The sequence below is a fragment of the Syngnathus typhle genome, linkage group LG10, assembly GCF_033458585.1.
Source record: "Syngnathus typhle isolate RoL2023-S1 ecotype Sweden linkage group LG10, RoL_Styp_1.0, whole genome shotgun sequence".
In the NCBI taxonomy this organism is placed as follows: Eukaryota; Metazoa; Chordata; class Actinopteri; order Syngnathiformes; family Syngnathidae; genus Syngnathus; species Syngnathus typhle.
In genome coordinates this window covers 6,559,203-6,581,049 of record NC_083747.1, presented here as the reverse complement: position 1 = coordinate 6,581,049, position 21,847 = coordinate 6,559,203, and the positions used below count along the sequence as shown (strand labels likewise).

At 38.6% G+C, this 21,847-nt stretch overlaps 1 protein-coding gene across 6 annotated transcripts in view; it reads left to right on the top strand.

Annotated features, from left to right (window-relative positions):
* irx2a (iroquois homeobox 2a) overlaps positions 1–21,847 on the top strand; it is a 186,694-nt gene that overhangs the window by 42,752 nt on the left and 122,095 nt on the right. For 3 of the 6 annotated variants that reach the window (XM_061289843.1, XM_061289841.1, XM_061289842.1), the window contains exons 2-4: positions 6,430–6,468; positions 6,553–6,622; positions 7,703–7,765. The gene's annotated coding sequence lies outside the window, so the exon portion shown is untranslated. The remainder of the gene's footprint in view (positions 1–6,429; positions 6,469–6,552; positions 6,623–7,702; positions 7,766–21,847) is intronic. The other 3 variants (XM_061289846.1, XM_061289845.1, XM_061289844.1) reach the window with 1 other exon arrangement.

Genomic DNA, 21,847 nt, shown 5'->3' with positions numbered 1-21,847 from the left:
AAAATGTCATTGTATTTTTTTTAGTTTAAAAGAAGATTTTAGTGTTGCTAAAAGTGATAGAATGTCTGTGTTTGCTTATTTTTTAGTACTCTGAAGTTTTCTAATGGAAACAGATGAGCAGAACAACACTGAAAGACTAATGATTTCATATGACCCGGGTTGATCATATCAGATATTCAAAATGCATGTTTCACTATCGCTATACGATAGAGATTTCACCCATCATTAGACCGCCTATTAAAAATCCATAGCTAGCATAGACATTAACCCATAATTACTGACCTCTTCTTAAAGGATTTTTTTCCCAATTCACCTTGTTAATATTGTGTGAATGATTCCATTGCTTTGTGTTAATCACGACAGTAGAGTCATAAGGGCTCTCCCCCAAATCTCAGTTTTAACATTAATGACCTATTCCTCATTAATATTAATATGCAGCTTTAGTAAGAGGGGGTGGTGGATCGTACCCGGAGAGCGAGTAGAAGATGTGAATCTGACTGGACCTGGATAGGAACAAACTAGTAATTAGATTACAGTGTAAAGTAATAGAATATATGCCCATTTTGTACAAGCCCACGTACAAGTGCAAAGAAACACGTTGATAATACTTTGACCATTCTGAGGGTCTGCAATCATTTATTTCTAGCAAAAAAAGAAAGCTAAATGGACCATTTGATACAAGCAACATCATGCCAACAATTAAACATTAAGGTGGGATCGTCTGGGGCACCGTTGCTACTTTATGACCAGTATGACCTGCTGTGATTAAATGAGCAATGAATTCTGTTTTCTCCCAGAAAATGGTGCTGGCAAATGGCTGGCTATCAGTTTATGTCCTCAAGCTCAACTGCTCTCGGGTTATGCAGCCAGGACAGTGACTTGAAAAATAACATCAAGTCCACCTTTGAATGGCCAAAAAAATAAAATGAAGTTTTTGGAGTGAAGAAGTCAACATTTGGAATAGATCCAGTTGCGATGCAATGGTTGTCGTTGTGAGATATTAAAATTGGTTTAATGATGTAGATTTGAGGTATGTGCAAACAAAACTGAAATCAGGAAGGGGCCAAGTACATTTTTCAGGGCACCAGAGAAAATAGAGGAAAAGAAGTGAGAAAGACGAGTACACGCCGGTGGGCTACTGGTGAGAGGGGCCGAGTTTGACGGATGTTTTCAGCGATGACCATCTGCCCCGAACAGCAGAGGTGCTGAACTGCAGGTTTTAAAGTTGGTCCTTCCAACAGCTCCAAATGAAGCAAAGCAGAGGACCTCTGGACAAAAGGTTGTGCTGAGCGAGGAGTGAGGGCCACGCCACTGCTGTACAACTTTAATTTATGATGGATGAGATCAGACGAAAGGTCAGCTGGTGATAAATATGAGAGCATTTGTCCCGGGAGGTCATCAATTATGCTGTGGTTTCTAACTTTCGATCTTGGGGGTGAAATAGATCTCTTCTTTGTAAGAATACTATCTCTCAGTAAATTGGAATGTATTAATCATATTGGTGATGAAATGGGCTGGACTGTGAAGGCAAAGCAACTTAAATCCAAGCCATGATCAATATCTAAGGGTCTCTGTCCTGAGGTGTAACTACAACATAGGTTACAAGGATTTGAACTTGAGGTCCACCATTGATTTGCTCTACCTTCTCATATTAACCTGCATATTGACTTTTTTCTTGTTATTTACAGTATGAAAATTTACTGGCAAGAGGCCAGAGGCATTGCACACGACACATTATTATTATTATTATTATTATTATTATTATTATTATTATTATTATTATTATTATTATTATTATTATTATTATTATTATTATTATTATTATTACCCAGTGATCTCGAGACCATTCAAATGATTTACTTACACGTGTCCTTTCACTTAGAAATACAAAGGACTAATTCTAATAAATGTTTGTCCTTTTAGATTCAGGTCACTTTCCTTATGGATTTATTTAACGTTAATGAACAAACAAACGTGTTTGTAGTCTGTGTAACCTTCACGTCAACAGTCTTTATTGTGTTTGAAGATGTTCAGGAAAAAGTGGTAAATTTCATCCTGGGGTAATGAAATAGTGAAGTCAATACTTGAAAGAAGTGAAAAAGCGGCAATGAGATCACAGTAGCTAACCTTTGACCAAGGCCACCATCCTTTTATCATCACCATCCTTCCCTTTTCTTCCCCTTAGCACCAAAACTGCCGCCCCAGGAAAAGTTATTAGCCTCCCTTCTATTGTTTCACAAACTTAGCTGTGTAATGTCGAAAAGATTGCCATGATTAAGGGACAAACTGCAGCAAACAAAACAAAGAAGGGAAAGAAAGGAAAGAATATTGCTTGATGGAACGGGAGGTAAAAGTCCTAATTCTTTCTTTTCCTCGGTGGTATATATCACTTCAAGTGCTGAAGGGGTAATGGTCTTTTTATTCAGCTGACAAGAAGCCAGGATGTCGAGCCCCTTTCCAATCGATGGGTCTCTATTGTCTCTCTGGTGGCCCACATAGACAAAAAAAAAAGAAAAAAAACCTTCACTTGAATTATCCGCTACACACTCTAACAGCTTTTAAAACTGGTGAAAAGATACAGATATATATTAATGTGGCCTCTGTCAAAGGCGTGACCGTGATGAGGGACTTGTGTTACTTTTAAGAGTGTTTGTTAGTGTGTTATTTATCCTTTGGATTTAAATTATACAATTATAATGCATGCGCACAGTTGACCCGATTAAAATGATCTACCCTATTTTGCTGAAACACTGAATAAATATCTAAATATCAGAACAGAACAAAATAAAAAGCTTAGCATTTTGTTTTTAAATGAAAGAGCAAACCAATTGTGTTTTTCTTAAGACAGTAGTGAGTTATGGCTCTGGAACCATCGACCCATATTTCTGCTGTTACTTTTAACTGTTTTTATCTCACCTTTCCACATGCCTATAAGTCTTTGTTTGCAGGGGGACATCTTGATTGTAAAAAGCCCTGCAAGAAAACCAAGAAAGATGTTATTAAACGCCTGGTCAATAGTCATATTTTGTATCTGGCTTACGAGTGCAGTAAATACCCTTTCTGTGGAACCCTGACAAGTGCCAAAGACATAGCAAATAAAACATCTGAAATCGAAAAATTCTTTAGCTTGCTCATGTACTTGAACAAGGGTATGTGGTATTGGTTTAGTTGTTATTGTCACTACACCCCCACTAATCAGCAAAAGAAAGGGATAGTGGTAATGATGCAGCGAGGGGCTCCAATCTTGCTTCCCTCGTCCCAAGGTGTGGTGTAGGGGTCTCCTAAATGTGCCATGTCGTATTGATCCATATGAACCTTCTAAAAAAAAAAAAAAAGGAAAAAAAGGAAAAAAGAAAAAACAGCCACACTAGCACTTACACATTTGCCCAGCTGTGTTAGTGCTATTCCTGCACTATAAAACAATCAATTGTTTTTGTATGGAATGTCTTGTTTTCCACACGATAACCATTTTGTGTTTTTTTCCTCCAAATATGTTACAAAAACCAACAACAGTATTTTGTGGGTTTTTTTTTTCAAATCATGTTAAAAAAATAAAACAGCAAGTTGACATTCACTGCCCGGCAATCATAGTACACTGTGAAAATGCAAGTGAAATTTACTAGTAACATTTTTCCACTCAAAAGCATTCTCAAAATCTCTCCTTTACTTAGAATTCTGAGTGGGAAAACCTGACTAGTTTTTTTTTACAATTAAATTTCATTCGCCATTTTTTACAGTGTAAGGGGTCAACATTTCTACCATATGTCATTTTTTTGGGAAGGGAATTAGTTCTTTATCTATAATCCAGTTCATTGGAACAAATCCGAGTTATGCCTAAACATGCTAACTGTGTCATCCAAACAATTTTAAGAAAGGCAACATGATAGAGAATGAATAAAAGATTAACTGTGCAATTTTCAGAATGACATGCCTGCACTAGATTTGCAAGCACCAAAATTTGTGATGCTAAGATTTTGACTGCAGAAAGGCAAAGGGGTGATGGCGGGGTCCTTGCAGCACTACATTTTTCCAAAAGCTAATATGTGGCCCACTGATGAAAAGTTCTGCCTTTGGAATTAAGTTGAATGTCCAGCGTTATCTCTGTTGGAATTCTCTTATCGCCTTGAGGGAAGCGAGTGACAGATTGATGCTGAAGTTCTTACCTGAGCCTCCCAACGTATCTCTATATGTATCCTGCAAAGGACAGATACTGTTAGTGAACCTTGCTATTTTATACTTAGACTTCTCAAAAGCTGTTGACAGACAGGGGTAAGGGAGATGGCCTTGACATCCGTGTACTTGGGTGGGAGACGGATTTGGTTTCAGGAGATTCATGTTTTTTTTCCTTCGGACCACATTTTTATTTTTTTTTGCATGCCACATTTCATGAATGATTAAATAACAAATGTTGATGGTTTATGAAGAATATCTATATTTAGAAAAAAACATTGCATATAAAAAAAAAAACGGTCATTTTTCTTGCTGGCATAATTTGATGACATATAAAGCTAGTTTCAGGGAAACAATATTCAAATATAACTAATTGTGTTAAACTATTTGTCCATGTGATCACTGCACCTTTATAAACAGAGTTATGAGTTAACAAAATTGACAGTCACGAGTGTGAGTATAATTTAGATTTAAGGAATGTTTGGTTAATATTAATTGTAGTTGCAGGTTTACTGGAAGCACTTAAGTCGTCAGCTCTCTTAATTTAGATCTTCCAACAATTTTTCAACGTTTGAATTAATTTTGCTTTCTCCTAAATTATTACACACTTTTTGAAGTGTTTCTGTTCTGCCATTTTTGACGAGAGAATATCAGTGCTTTCTATTGTACGAACATTGATGTCATTCGAGCCTGAGCGCATTTGAACACAAATAATTGCTCCATCATGATAAAATTGCTGTAATATTCTAAATAATTTCATTCTTATCAGTTAGTTAACAGAAATTGAGGGACATTGTTGGCAATTTTGTGCACTGCAAAAGAAAAAAAAGTGAAGTGCCACATCATGCGCATGGCCCTTGTGTTTGACACTTGCTTGCCTTAGCCTTTACTAAGCAGTGAAAAGCTGTAAACGTCAGTCCTGGTCACACCATTTCTAATAGTGCAGTAACCCTTCTGCAAACTGTTACGCAGCCCTCTGTGATATGTGGGGAGAGTGCATCACCAGTGATCAGAAGATCCGAGCAGCATTTTTTGAGCCACAGTGCAATGGGGGATTATGACCTCTCACTTTACACGTATGAGGATATCAGAACATCAGAATACATCTAAAGCTGGGGTGCTGAAGCTGAATATCTTTTGGCAGAGCTATCGGAAGGACCGGCCTCTTTCTGAGTTGCAAACGTATCTTATACTTCAATAATAATCTGCACCTGGACATTGTTGTTCTACTTGCGAGTTTATCAGAAAAATATTTGTATTTTATCATTTGCCAGGTGTAGCGTGGACATTGTTTAAGTCTGACAAGGTCAAGAAAAAAGTATGTGTGTGCGATTGTGTGGTTGAGATTAATGAAGAAATGTAGGATAACTTTATTGAATATCTAAAAGATTAGATTATTTAGATTATTTTCACAGCCAATCTAAGATTGGATTGCATTTGATTAATACAATTAAAGTGAAACCCTGGGTAGTGCTCAAAAATTAAAACCGTCTTGACAGACCATCCATCTTGATCATATTCAGAGTGCACTGTACCTGTAACTTATATTCGAGTGAATCTACTGGGTCTCTCAGAGACTAAATGTGAAAGTGAGAAGACAGGAAAAAGCTGAAGGAGATCCATCAGGTGATATATTACCCTGTAGGCATTGTAATTTGTTATATAAGCTTCATGTAACCTCAGCGGCAAGATTAAAGACCTTCAGCTCAATGTATCAGTCACCCGTCAACTGCTGGGTCAATTTCCCTTTAACCCTTGTTTTGTGGTTCATAACCCTCCAACAAATATGACACTGTTAATCAAAAAGTAGCGGCAGCACATTTGCCATCTGCCATTCGTAAATTCGGCTTGTCCTTATTTCACCCCACTAGTCAACTATAATCACTTTAATTGTCATAGTTATTAGTGTTACTGTATGTGATACCTTAACATAGTCAAACATTGTACGGTATTGGCGGTAGACACTGTCAGTGGTGCCCCTGATTTGAGAAATGATTGTCTTGAGAGGCTCACTGGTCATTAGCAGCCAGCAGACACTGAACGCATTACAGACTGTGACATAAATGACTTAAACGAATCAGCGCATCTATTAAAGGGTGTGTTCACTCCATGGTGCCATGATACGATAAGACCCATATTTTGTTTGTAATCCTAATGACTGGCGTAGGTGTGCATTCATCATGGATTATTGGAGTCTTAATTTAATTGAGCTGAAGCGATCGCCTGTAAATCACATTACACTGTCATTTCTTTTTACAGCAAGGAGACAAATGCCACTGCTGGCTGAGCCTTGACAAGGTGGGTGTTCCAACAGGCAGCAACATTCTGCCAACAGAGGCGCTGTTTGTTATTCATAATAAAGCCTTTGACTTTCAATTACAGGAAGGACCCACAGTGCAGCTGTAATGCCGGATTGTTGTGATCAGAAGTTTATCTTCGTGCTGTTTGCAAGGTGAGTCTTTATTACTTTACTGTATTGCAACAATGCATTGACTGCATTGACACTGCCAAAAACCAGAATGTCCGTCAATGTGGATAAAACTCTGAATAAGAAGATCATAACATTGTATGAAATATGCACATCAGTTCACTAAAAGTCTCAGGCTATGTGAATTTTCATTGATTTTAACACATGGCACTATATATATATATATATAAGCAAAACAAAAACATTTCATAAATGACTGCATGGAGAAGAATAATTGTTAAAGGCACCGCATTCTCAAATATATGTGATATGATTGTAACTGTGACGCTATGTATAGACTCCAGAGATATTGTATGTATAAACAGTGTTTATGGAAACATTTAAAACACAATGAAAGTATGAAAATCCAAGTATTGCCCAATTGTAGCTAAATCATGAAAGTGCTTTTTTTGGATCTACCACTGTCAATCAAACCCAATCCACACAGTAGCTTTTGAAGACTGAAACTTGTCAGAACGTTTTTGAAAGACAAGACAGTGTTGAGAGCTGTACAAGGCATCAGTTAAGAAGGCCGAAGAAGTGACAATGTCGACCCTCTGAGGAGGAGGCCAAGTGTATTGTATCCTCTAACCTTGTCTTATTGCCACACAACACAAGCGGCAGTGGCGGCCCCAGCCACTATGATGGAGCACCTTTCTTCTCCTGAGAAAGAATGTTTGCTTACTATTTCATCATCCCTGGGGGCCACAGGAAAATAAGCCCATCAGTTGTCATTGTGACAGGATAAAAATGGAGCCATCATATTTCAGTAACACAATGCAGTCAAAGGGGTAAGTGAGAGCCGAGTATTGAGGTGAAGTGCCATCCAGCACCTATCCAGCGATGAATTATGGTCCATCTCTTTTTGGAGGAAGGAGGGGGGTGTCAGAGATCATAATCTAGTATTATCTCCGCAAAGATAATTATTGCAAATTACAATTACTGACCCAGAATTATACTGAGAGAGTATAGTGATATCTTCCGCTCTCGAACATTTATCTTTTCACTCCAACATAGAATATCTGCATTGTGTCAGTGATTTATTTACTGGTTTGTGCTCCCCAGCTCCACAATCATTCTTCACGTACAACGATTGGACTGGGTCCCTTGAGTCCCCTTGAGCTTAATGTAAGCCCTTCTTTTTACACATGTGTTTTGGACCAATTTGTGCCCCCTCTTTTGTCTTCGGCGAATAGGGAAGATGTCTGGGATTTTGAATTTTCTCCACAAGATATATGAGTCCTGATTGCAATTTAAGGGGGCACATAAACTCCATTGCACATAAACTCCTCCGGGTGCACCATAACAACTGCATTGTGCAGGACTTCTTAGAAGCTCTTAAATCACAACCAAGCACACATCTCTGATACAAATTCTGCGAAAACTTTGGCATTGATTGCAATTAAAAGCAACATGTCTTTCAGTTTTAAAGGAATTGTCTCGGGGGGGTTTGCTGAGGGATCTATTTGGGTACTACATCCTAGTTCTGAGAAAAACAGAGATTTGCGCTACTCTAAAAATAACCTTCTACTATAGCTTCCATGAGCATATGAGTCAATTTGCCTTAAAACATCAATAATTATGTCCTGTGAGTGAGTATAAACCAAAATGACACCAAGTACACAGTTAATCGGTATTTTAGAGTGCTTGTTTGTCATCAAAGTACTTTACGTAGTAGTATTACCTCGACAGCGGTGTTTAAAGCAATTTTCTGTGTTTCATGACTGTTCCTATTTTGCGATAAGTGATTTGTACAATGACATTTAGCACATTGAATAGCAAATCAGGAAACATAAACTACTGAACAAAATTTAAGTCAGCTATTATTACATCACACAGACTCTTGTAGCTCCAAGTGTGACATTTGATCTTTTGCATATTATTCTCTATACTCAGCACTCGGTTTATTTGCATAAAAATTGACTGTCTGTCTACTAAGCAATGATCTGCTTAAAGACTTTGCTGAAAAAAAGTGTGTGCGTGTGTCATGAATATGAACCAGTGACAGTCCTAACCTCCATGCCGCAACAATTATTTGCCAGCACCCTGATATTCACATTCAAACAAATCAAATTTAATTCTTATGAGACACATGTTTAAAGAGGTGTACACTTTCAGTAATTATTCTGTAAACTCAGCCACACATTCTAATGCAAATATATTAGATAGTGACACGGCAAATACAAAATCCAATTTGTTGGTTATGAAACACGTGTAGGGAAGAAATGTGTGCACTAATTATTTCTGTGGCATCTTGCTCGCCCCCTCCACCCATTTCATCCACAAACTGAACTGGATATTACATTTGCTTAAAACTCAATCATGAAAAAAATGAAGACTCAATTTGAAAAATTTTAATAAAGATAAGTTGCCGCTATCATTGAATCGGGGAATGCTAATCGGTGCTTTCATTCTGGTGGCGGCAGATAATGTCACCCTAGCTTGAGGCTCTTATTTTGCAATAAAGCATTTACATTCTAATGATTTTATTATGGCTTATACAGGCTGTCTGCGACAGACTAAGGGAGCCTCGGCCCCTTCCTCCCAGCTTTGCCCATTCAAAACGGCTGGCAAATTGTATCAGCTATCAGCTCATAGTGCTTTTATCAAGCTGGCCCAGTGGCAAGCCATGGCCCACCACAATGAGCTGTCTATTGCTTGAAGAGTCTGTATTTAATCATTTCTGCTCACTGGTATTGTTCTGCTTACAGTGCATAAATAAGTGCTTGAAATAACCCTGGAGTGCCACTGACAATGAAGCAAAGTATCTGTCTTATTTATCTTCTTCACATTCTTCACCTTCACCTTACATTTATATACTAAATATATATATGGTCTGGTTTATATTTTCTCTTTCCACCATATACTTTATTTGCTGCAGGCAATGTTTCTTATTCACTCACCTATCATCTTGGAACAGAAGAGTTGCTAGCTGATGAGGAGAAAGCAATCGAGATACAGATAACAAAAAAGTGCCTGTTCCCTGACAATTCCATTAGAAAATTGTTGTGAAGAATAAAAAGAGAATAGACTTCAGCCAATTCTTCCCAAAGTTAGTGTTTCATATATTGATTTAGAAGATAAAACACACCATAGCAACATCAATACAGGCATTTTAATCGTTGCTGCAAATGGGAGTCTCAGAGTTTGATGGTAATTTTGTTCTAAAAACACCCACATGGCTTATCTGCTTTGCTTCTCCAGTCCTTTAGGTCAATTTAAATGTAGGCAGATATCTGGTTGGGATCTTCAAATTACAGTAATCATAGTTTAAGTTATAGGAGGTCAACTTGGGAGCCATCCTAGTCAGCAGCGTGAAGTCCAACATTTTTATTCACTGTTTCACAAATTTTCCTGAAAGCTCTCATCACTGTGATTAGAGATTACAGCAGTGCATGCAGCAACTCGCGACTCGCCACTAATGTAGGTCTTACTTGATAATGATTTTAAATTAAGTTACTGTACACAAAGAGAGTAGGCGAACCGTGGTATCGTGCTCCTTTTTCTGTCACACTGTTAAATATAAATCTGCTTTCAACATCCAAGTACGCAATCGATTCCAGAGCTTGAAGGAGCATATATGTTTTATTTGATTGTATGTGAGAGGAGTAGTATAATGACATCCTGCCATATTGAATTACTGTTTTGCTAAAATGGGTAAATTTTATGGGGCCGCAGAGCGAGACGGCAACAAGATGTTTTTATACTGGGGATATGGAACATCGGAACTTTATTCTCCCCCTGTGTGCATCAAGTAAGTGACCTGATGCCCAGTTTGTATTACTGTCTTAGAAAGCACATTTCTGGCTGACTGGTGATAACAAGTTACTTTGGCTTGGGATTTACCTCTCATGTCTGACGTGTTCTGCAAGCGTTGGTGTCAGTTAAACATTGAGAACTGTAATGACGTGATGCCCTCATCCCCAGCCTTCTCTGGTTTTCAGGCCTTCTCAAAGAGTCTGGCCATGGCTATGTGTTTGGGGTGTACCGATACCCTTGGCACTGCAGGGCCAGTATTGTGTTCCAAGTTTAACTGGAGTGCTTTGAACTCTATTTGGAATTGAATCACTTTACCCCAGGGTGGGTTTGTCACTATAGCCTCATGTATCAACACAAGATAGAAGATGCCTCAAAGGGACTTTGACTAATTGGCGGGTTAAACCGCTCTTCATGAATCTCTGGCCTGATCCCCTCAAAATATAATGAATCTCGGCAGGTTCTGAAAAGCCAAGAAACGCTTTTTGTGACCTTAGTTTGTGGGGCATCATTCAGAGAGACGTGACTGTAAGCCCATCCCTCTTTTCCTGGGGCAGTTAAATACCTGCTATTGTGCGCTATTGTTGGCTTATTGCTGTTGTCCCCTTTTCTTTCAAGCTCAATACTTTATTTTGCTGTATATTGTTACTCCAGAGGAGTTCTTTTTATCCTGAAGGCAAACATCCAACTAAGAGACAATATCAGCTGCACAAAAGACCTTAAAACTCTAATATATCTTTTTTTTCTTCTGTACCTCTCTTACCCTCTTTCTGTCTGTTGTCCTTGTCTTATACACGCAGTAGCATCACCACTCTTCCGTGGAATAATCAAATTGTTTTGGAATTTTGGGGTCAAAGAATTCCTCTGAGCTAAAAATTAAATACAGGACACGTTTCAGAAGGTATATCTTGAGACAAAGACCAGTAGCCACACCAAAGATTTTTGTCATACGGACCGCTTTTCCTCACGAGGCGTGGTATCCAATATTTTAATTATTATTATTACTTGTTTCCCTTCTGTGTACAGGAAGAAAACTGTTGGTTATTAAATTATTATTATTTTTAGATGAGACACAAGACAAATCTTTCATGGAAACAAACAAAGAGCGTGATGTCACCATGCTGCTGATGGTATTCCACATGTTCCTTCCTTTCACTCATTCGGGTTTTTAACCATTAGGCATCCTCAACACATCCACAGCCGAAGGTAATAAATACAGTCATAAAGTCATGATGATAAGACAGCATTTTAGATTAAAGCTTCTTTCCTCTTATTTCTGTGAGGGAAAAAAATAACGTGTGGACTTTTACATTAGGCACATCAAGGTAGCGCATCACCACCAATCCGCTCTCCTTTCAGCCACTGCATTATTCACTGTGTGTTCATTTCCTGTTGATCAGATTGACTGTTTGATGTATCCCCCTAACTTGACACAATGCTGCTGATAAAACAGCACCAAATTTACTTATTCTGGTGACAGACAGCAATTTAGCAGCAAATGAAGTTGTCTAGAAGACGATGCCATATTACATGCATACGCTGGCAAATAACCTAGTTTGAATAATCACTGCCACTGTCTGTTTAAATGATTTTTATGCCCATTTTAAAGGAAGCCTTTGATATGATAATACTAATTCCCTACCGATGAGAGGGAGGTGGCGAGAAAGTGGAAATTATTTCAGTATTAGCGTGTCAGTCAATTCTGTACCACCCCCCCTCCTCTACATCCTTTATTAACTGGTAACGCCATCCACTGCACTGCCAACGATGGGTTTGCATTCATGCACAAGACAAGCTTCATGTTCATACTCATATTGGTTCTGCCAGTTTGCATGAAATAATCTTGTTTTCTTGTTATACATTCTCCGCAGAATAATTTCTTGGTATAAATTACATCTCAATATTAAGAAATGCCCTGCAAGGCCTGTTTTACTAGGTTTTAATAAAAAAAAAATAAACCCCAAAGACTGTAGTTTTGAGCTGTTGCGAGTGTGGTTGAAAATGTTATTTCCAAATATTGTATTTGTTTTCTTGATAACATTACCGTATTTTCCGGACTCTAAGTCGCTCCGGCGTACAAGCCGCACCATCCATAAAATGCATTATAAACATATCCATATAAGTCGCACTGGAGTATAAGTCACATTTGTATTATTATTATTATTTAATTTTTATTATTTAGTTTTTATTATCATCATTATTATTATTATTATTATTATTATTAAGAGTAGTAGTAGTAATATTAGCAGTATTATTAGTCGTATTAGTATCGCAAAATGATCGAAAATATAATGGAATCCCCTGTTGTAAACACAAGACAATACTAATTCATCAAGAATGAAGCAAGAGCTTTTCCACATCATGGTACTGCATTCTTGTTCATCTATCTATTCCAGGCAACATTTCTCAGTGCGAAGCTCATATAGTAAGAGCCTTATAAGCATTAGTACTTCATTTAAGTCAGTGGTAGCATCCTGAATATTGATTGGCTGTAGCTTCATTAGCTGGGAACTGACATCCTAGATTGATGTCTCTTTAAACTGGGTACTGGTCAGGGATACCAGGGGAATCATCCTATTGACTTTAGACTGTTTGTGCTACCAGGTCTCCAGAGACTATGTTTTGGCTTTAATGGGATCCATCAATTCAACTTCTCTTTTAATAAGTATTGTTGTACTATTCACAAGAGACTATAGCATCCTATTTTTTGGACAAGAGTGAACAGATATCTCTGTGCCTTTTGTTAGTTTCTGCATATGGAACTTACAACATAAGGGTATTGTTTTATTTCACCCCTTGCCAAGTCATGACAAGCACTTTATTTTAACCTGTTCTTCGAAACAACACATACAGCATTCCACAAAGAAAAGATGAAATTCTGTATGAGTAATCCACAAATCCCTGTTTCAATGTCTTGCCTTCATTAACCTATCCACTGAGGAGAGAGACATAGCTTTGCACAGAGATTAGCTTTGTGTAATTGAAAGGGAGATTTATTCTGTGCGGAAGACAATTGATTTTCATACACTGGAGTCCTGTTGTTCTTCTTAACAGTTCCTTTGATTTTCCTCGCGTTTAACACACAATGACCACAGGAACTTGGTACACATATAAAAGCACAACTACACAGTCCTTCAAGTTCACCTTGTAAGGTGCATGGGGGAGGGGATGCCGGTTGCCTTAGATTGTTTAGCAATTGTGTTTGGCAGGGTGAGAGAGAGAGAGAGAGGGGGGTAGAGAGAAAGAGAGAGAGAATTAAGTGATCTTGGTACATGATGAAAAGAAATGCTAATGTTAAGTTCATTGATCAACTGCTGTGCTCCAACCATACTCCCCTTTGCCCCATGCAATATCAATACATTGAAAACATCATTTGTATCAGCAGTTGTTTCTTTAATTAAGATCTGGCCCAAATCTTTGGTATTGATTCATGCCATTACCTTATCGACATTGTCTCGGCAAGCTGACTCAGTGGCTTTCTCTCTATTGAAATGACTGTGCTTAGGGGTACAAAGTGCACTGCAGTATTATGTCATATAAGCAAGCCACATCTTTGTCTGCTGTTCAAATGAGGTATTCAAGGTAAGTGGTGCAGAGCAGTATTGACATCTGTTTGTGTCACTTAACAAAATTAAACATGTGGGAAAATAGCCTAGAAGAATGCAACTGTTAAGGCAGAAAGACTTTTGGATTCTACTTTTTTATTTTTTTAACATCTATAGTTGAACGAATATAATTTTGTGAGTGCACTACGTACTGTGAGAGGTTAACTTGAGCACCCATGTGAAGGTAATGTATAATGTATTTGTACCTTTTTCCTCATATTTCTCCGTTCTCCAAAGGCATTCTCCCCAAAGAGTCTTGCAATAAATTACTTTGAAATAGCATCCATTCCTCAATGGCTTCAAAGGTATTTACTTCATCATCATTAAGAATCTATTTCACAGTCATTACAGTGATTGATACTGTCATAGACACCATAAAGACACTTTTTCTGTATGGAATATGTCTTTACTTGGATGTATTTTTCAGTCTAATTGAACAATGGCAAATTTCCTTGGGCTCTGTTATCTGGGTTTTGGTAGCTCATCCTTACATCAGCCAAGTACTGCTTCCCTGAAGGCCCCACTCTTTCACCCTCCCTATTTGTCTTGCTTCCTTTGAGGCATCTTCACAGCCGCTTGGCGTCTCCTCCCCATCCAGCCCCTCACATGTATTTTATTGGAGAAGCTCCTGAATCCACTATGTCTAGCTGTGCCTCAGGTAGGGTTTCTTAAGAGCCTGATGCCGCTGATCGTTGCCTCGCAGGCAGCGTTTGACACTCAACCATTCCACGTCACGCTGAATACCGCCAGTCAATCCCACTTGTCTCACTGCGTGAAGCAGTCCAGCATCCACCCACCTGATAAAATAAACAAACCCCCTTTCGCTCCAAGGCCCTGAAGTGTTAAATTTGTCTCCCCCCTACCTACCCCTGCAGACGTGTGCCCCATGTTACACTCCTCCAAGGAGAAAATTCTTTTTTGAGGCGGGGTAAAAGGATCGGTGGAGGCTTTGCATCTCCATGGGCATTTTGAACAGCGCCTGCTTCGCTCCGATTGCAACCACCGCAAACAAATCCAATAGCCACCACTAATCAGATCATCTCATCGCCAGCACTTTTCATGCTGGGTTCCTCCCTCAGAACCCCTTGTACTAGTTCCAGTCTGGTACTGTGTGATAAGACACTGGAAATTTAGTCATCATCTTCCGAGCAAAGGAGCTCAGAGGAGGGATTATGATATTCCTATAACCTTACATTGGATATGGACAGGGGCAGCTCCTTGCTCACACCCAATCCTGTACACAGCTGTCCATCCGGACTTTTCAGCCACATTGACTGCTTTCCCCTTTTAAAAGGTTGACTTGACAAGATTAGCGCCTGCTAGCCTCCATCGCGTTAGAAGAGATACCGAGGTAAAAACATAGTGTTTACCATTCGGATTCATATTTTCACTCAGATAAGAGGTCAGATAAATGTTAACTAAGAATTCTATATTTCCTGTCTACTGGTTTATACAGATTAGTTTCATATGTATTATTCATCCAGCAGCCACCGCAAGTAAGAGACACCTGCACAGAAATATTGATGTCATGAAATAAAAGGAATATCTCTCAGTATGACGTAGTGCACTTCTACAGTACACTGTAGACTACAATCATAATATATAGTTTCAAATTTAGCCCAACATTTAGTCCGGAATCAGTAAATGGTGACATACGCCCCCATTTCAGTAATTTGAATGCATCTTCCAATCCATCCATTTTCAATCTGCTTAATCCCCACGGTGGTTACGGGTGTGCTGGAGCCTATCCAGCAATCCATCGGGGAGTAGGCAGGGGACACCCAGAACCGTTGCCAGCACAGGCACACAGCACTGCTTAAAATAAAAAAAATGAGTTAATTGAGATGCATTTTTTTACTGCATGTTTCACTTAGTCATTCAGAGCAGTTTTTGGCAAGTCAGTCATAACTCATTGCGGAGAGGGAAATTGATGTAGTGCATATGCTACATTTTGTTAGATCACATCTCTGTATCCTTTAGTGAACTCGCAGGGGTGCATCAATTACTTCCACGCCTAACTTGGGAGCTCATACTACTGGCACATAGCTCTCAATTTACTCTAGGTATTTATGACACAGTGGAATCATGGACGTGGATAAAACTAATGTCAGCTAAAAACATAGAAATCTGGAAAACCGCCTGGTGAAATGAAGTTAGTTTGGAAGAGTAATGAGCTTAGTGGTTTTTCTAAAGAAGCCCAATTGCACGAATGGAAAGACAAATCATATACCGCTGAAATAAATAGACTTTGGACGATCTCCAATCAGGCCATCATATACTTTTACACTCGGTTACTTTCAGAGATAATTAGAAAGGAAATGTATTCTCTTGATTGCTTTGCATTGCAAAGACTCCCCCAAAACCCCAAACAATGTGACAAAATAAAGTACTGCCTCAGATTCAGTGATAAGTTGGAAACAGTAAATTGTGTGGGACAGATAATTATGCATCAGCTTTTCTGTGAAGCAGCTCTTTACTGTCACACAGTTTATTTTCCTTCTTAACCTCTTCCACGCTGCATCTAATCATGAAAAAGAACAATCCCAGGATGTATCTCGCGCTATTAATGGAGTCACGCTTGCAGCGTAACATCAGTCAGCCTTTAGAAAAGCCTGCGTTGCATTGAAAACCTCATTGTTCTGTCAATTTTTAAAAAGTATATATTCAACATTTCTGACAAGCTGTGTTAAATATTGATTATCATATGTTTGAAATAGTTTGGCAGGATATTTTAGCATAGTCTTCACTGTGTCTGCTCACCTTTCACCCCACATTCTTTGTTCTCTTTTCCCATGCAATAAATTCGTTATTTTACCTTCTGTGATACAAACTCGTTCAAAGTCACATTAAATTAGGACAGGTCTGTTGTGCTGAGATTGAGAGTCGCAGCTACAGGAAGCAGGAGTTATTGTTCCAACGCTAGCACCAACTCCCAGAACGACACTTTTAATTCCTCACATCAATTTTTATTGAGGAAACTTTAGAAGCAAATTATAAATGAACTCACACATTATTTATTTATTTATTTATATTTACTTACATATTGTAGGCATGCACTTTTGTCGACCTGGAGGTGTGAGAAGATCTTAACCATTCCTTCTCCGCCTACTCTGTATCCACCTTCTTTTTACTTTGTTCATCTATCCACATTCAGGGTGACAAAAATCAATCATTCCATTCTCTCTGGATGGCTACACATTAAGAATGGGGACAGCAAGTGAAATGAAATACACATTTCCCGTTGCTGATCGTCTTCTATGATAGGTTTGTAAAGCTACAAATGGGTCCTGGTACGATTTCTGAAATCAAAATGGAAGCATTTTCAGTATGTCTTCTAATCACCCTTATTGCACAGACGCTAGGGTGTTGATAATGCGCTTATCTCAAAGCAAATGCATCGTAAGTTGTCGACTGCAGCAAGCCAACCGTGTCAGTCAGGCTATGAATCCCTTCTTTGTAAAGACATGACACATTGTCACAGGATGACCATACAACAGAAAAATCACACACATACCAACAAATGTGAAACTACATATTATTGGGCAGTTGTGCTGAAAAATCTTTATTAGATTTATGCGACAGTTAAACAAGGCCATGCTGAATGTAAATGTTAATTAGCGTATTGTACATATGTATCTATGTAAGGTAATAGTTTTTTTTTGATGAACAAACATTGAAAAATCTAAATATTCGTCACACTGTCACAATGCACCGTTACAAATGATTATGCATAGCAGTTTTTCAAGACTTTTTGTAGGTTCTAAAGAACTGCAAATAGTCAATTTAGTCATCTCTAATATTGAAAGGGTACATGCAATTCCATACGCACTGCGATAATAAGAGTAGAGAATCTTTTTTTCCTCTTTCAACAAATTAATGCAGTAGTAGACAAACAGTGTTGATTCAGAGGGCAAATTAAGCCTTGAACAGGCAAGATAATGTGCCTGTGATCAATTAACACAGACACAAGGTGTACCGGTTTCACTTTGAAACTTTCAGGGCTGGCCAACAGCCCCTTTGTGCTTTTCTCAGTTGAGCAACACTAATCATTTCAGTGTCTTGGATCTAAAGGCAGCCCTGGATTCACAGTATGGATTTTGCCTGGAGACTGTCTCCAGGCAATGTACTGTCGAGTCAAACATGTTCACAACATCCTTAATCTTACTCTCGGACACTGACATGACATAAAAGACAATATAGCTAATTTTTTAACACATTGTTTTATTGTTTTTATAATGGTGAAAAACAGTTTGGTCTTTGGGAATCCATGTGAGGCTAACACAAGCATAATCAAGGTTGTATGTAGATTATTCTGTGTGTATTAGATTTCAAGATAACTGTGCACAGTCTCACCGTGGATTACCTAACCCTATCTCATATCTTGTTTGTTGAAGGACACATTCAATGACTTTTTAGAAAAAAAATGGTTTGGTCACAGAGATATTTTGGCTATAATGTAAGATGCTCACTGTCTAGCTCCAGTTGTTCACTCATTCATAAAATGTCAGCATGTAAAACTGCTTATAGTGTGACTTATGTGAAAAGAGAGATGGAAATCAATCCATGCTCTAACCATGTCTGAAAAACCAACGTAAGATTTTCATTGCACGACATGTGTTCCAACACAATAAAATGTTGTTACCTTTGGCTTTAACCTTCTTTTTAGAAGAAGTGAAAACTAACACTCCCTCCCTTTACAAATCTGAATGGTAACTGCAAATTAATGATGTTATATGGAACCTATGGCCTTGCTAAAATGTATTACACATTTGTGTTTGAACATACCATGCCATGGATTAAGGTCTGCCTCTGGAGGACCATAAACCATATTAGCTTGAATTACCAAATTTGAACTTTATGGGGTTTTAGCATTATATAAGTCATAATCCACTATGAACCAACATTACAGGCCCATTCGCTCGCCCACTCCTGTTCTGAATGGCTATAGGGTTATAGCGAAATTCACCACAGATGTCATCCCTAAGATGAATGTCTTCATTCTGATGTGTAAGGAATGGAATCTAAGCTCTGTCTGTAAGATGATCGTAAGGGGGGAAAAAAGGCATGGTCAGCTGCAAAAACACAGGCTGTGCCAGATAAGGCTCTTGTGTTCTATTCATTTTATGCTGAGCCAGACACCCGGAAGAGTTCTCAGGCCCAAAAACCTGCAGCGCTAATTACTATGTGCTACTTACTGCAAATGAGAGGGAAAGACAATATGAGAATAGTATGTTTCACCACATAAACAGTATGTCTGTTAAACATTTGAGCTATAACACCTGATCCTGATAACAAACAAAAATACTGTCAATTACCATCTTGATGCAGAGCAATCACTACTGCCAAGACATTTCATCCCATACATTTATCACATACATTAGATTTGTAATAGTTAAGGTCGTTCAGGACACCAATCAGTATTATATTTGGAACTCTATGTTTGGGTATTATCAAGCTTGCACTGTATAGGAGAGTACAGGGGGCAATGGACAGCTCACAAACTTTCTTATGGATGAATTCACAAAGTGTCAATCAATTCAGTGATATTGCACATTTGATGGAAAGTTCCAACCACAGGCATATGCTTGCATTTAGACATATTTAATTACGCAAGTGTCCACCAGAAATTGGCACATCAGCCGCAACGGCAATCAAATGATGCAGTGTTAAGTGATGTGAAGCACTAAGTGAAAGTCATGTTATCATTCATGTGATCACCATCATGCTAGGTCAGCAGAGGCTCCACTATACATATACTTACTTAACTCAGGAAACTCAACACTAATCAGCACAATTAAAATGGGACAGGAATTGAAGATGTTGAGTTTCCATTGCAGGCAAAAAAAAATAGAGCAGTGTTAGACTGAATTTGAACGAGCATTTAAATTTAACATTATAGGCTATATCATTGCATTGGTCTTTTTTTTTTTTACACACCAGGGTTTGCACATTTTTCATCTACACACATTCTCATGTGCAGACTTCTGACACACGTACCACATATAACTGGGGAATGAGTGGGCACACACACACCAAAGAGGCATGTTTCATTGAATTCTGAAGCTGGGTGTAAATCATGGAGCATGGAATTTCCCTATGACATGTGAATGTTATTGAAATCCATGGTGTAAAAAAGCCAGAGAATGTGTTGTCACCAGCCGGGAAGTGTGCACTCCTCCGGATAACACGTTAACACTTTAAAGGAGATTTTTTTTTCCAATTATTATTCTGTAGAAAAAATGCCCAATAAAATGTATTGAGTCAGAAAACCATATAAATGATGGTGAAACAAGGTTCGCTGACACCAATAAATATCACAACAAAAATCCTGAAATAGCTGACGGACAGAACGCGGATGAATCAAACCAAATTGTTTGGATGGTTTTCAAAAACCTTCCACCCTTACAAAAGGTTACTATCATTCATAAATTATTATAAGTTGTGTATCAGATCCAGATGTAAATACCTGGAAATATCACAGTCATCCTGTGCTGCTAAACCCAAATGTTTTCAATCTGCAGAAGAAAAAAAAATAAAGATATTGAGCTAACAATTTCGATACGACATGCCTTTCTGCACCCCCCCCCCCCCCCCCCCCCCCCCACTCACACACACACGCACACACTTCCCGGCACACTGCTTTCTTTTAGTATAAAAGTGATGCTGGCACAAGTTAGCATTTCAAATACAATATGTCCAGGATGTTGGAAGGCTAATACATGAAGGTATTTATTTATTTTATTTCTGCCTCTGGTGTGTGTACACAATCTGACATAGCACCAAGTGTGTATGTGTGTGTTTCTCTTCTGTAGCCATCAGATGGGAGAGGTCAGTGCCTTTGGGCTGTTTAACAGACATCAGTTGTTCTTTCTTCTACAGGAAAAGGATGCAGCAGATTATTATCCACAGATTCATAACTTCTTTATGGGCAAGCTGAAGTTATAAGGGCTGATGAATGCAGTCTGTGAGATAACCCATGCCAAAGGCCCCCTCCAACCCTGTCGTCACCCATTGTAGTTCAGATAGAGATGGGAGGGGGGTGGGGGGTGGAGCCTACCATTCTCTTTTTCATGCTTTGATTATTTTTCTTTCTGTCCATCTCTCTTTAACAGTGTAAATAGTGAATTTAAGTTGAGGGGACCTTGAGGCAAACTAAAAGCTGTTTTTCCGATATGCCTCTGAGATACTGTTTCTGTATGATTGACCTTGTTCATCTCATGCAAACTATGTGCAGACATCCCTTCCAAAACGGACTTTACAAACGTACTGAAGCCTGTCGGTCCTCGAAGGCATTTATCATGCTTTTGGCTGGTTCGCTCTGAGTTTACATCGAAGCTTATCTGCAAATTTGTGAACTTTTACCAAATGCAGTCTGTCCAACAGTTGACGTTCGGCATTCGTTTCCACATCAATCACAGTTTTAGTTTCTGCTTTCAAAGCTGGCTACGGCCTTGATGTTTCTCTTTTGCCAATGGATATCCAGAGGCTGTGAAGCCCCCCACTAGCCCCCCACCCCCACCCTTATTTTTAAACATTTTTCTTGGGTTTGTCTTGTGTGGGGTTCACAGTAACTAAGCCAATCTGGCTTTTCCCAAGCATGCAGAGGAGTTATCCACCAGTTTGGGCTTTCTATGTAAATGAGGACATTGTGACACCCCAGGGTGTTTCACATTGGGTACATTGCTGGAAAAAAAAAGAAAAATATTTAATGTTTGTCGCTTGCTCCTCAATATTTTTCATGCCTTGTGCATAGATTTTAGTGGACACACTTTCTTCCTCGCACTCACATTTCAAATGAATACTTCATGTAAATAATTCCGTCACATAAATCTCAATCCAACCCAACACT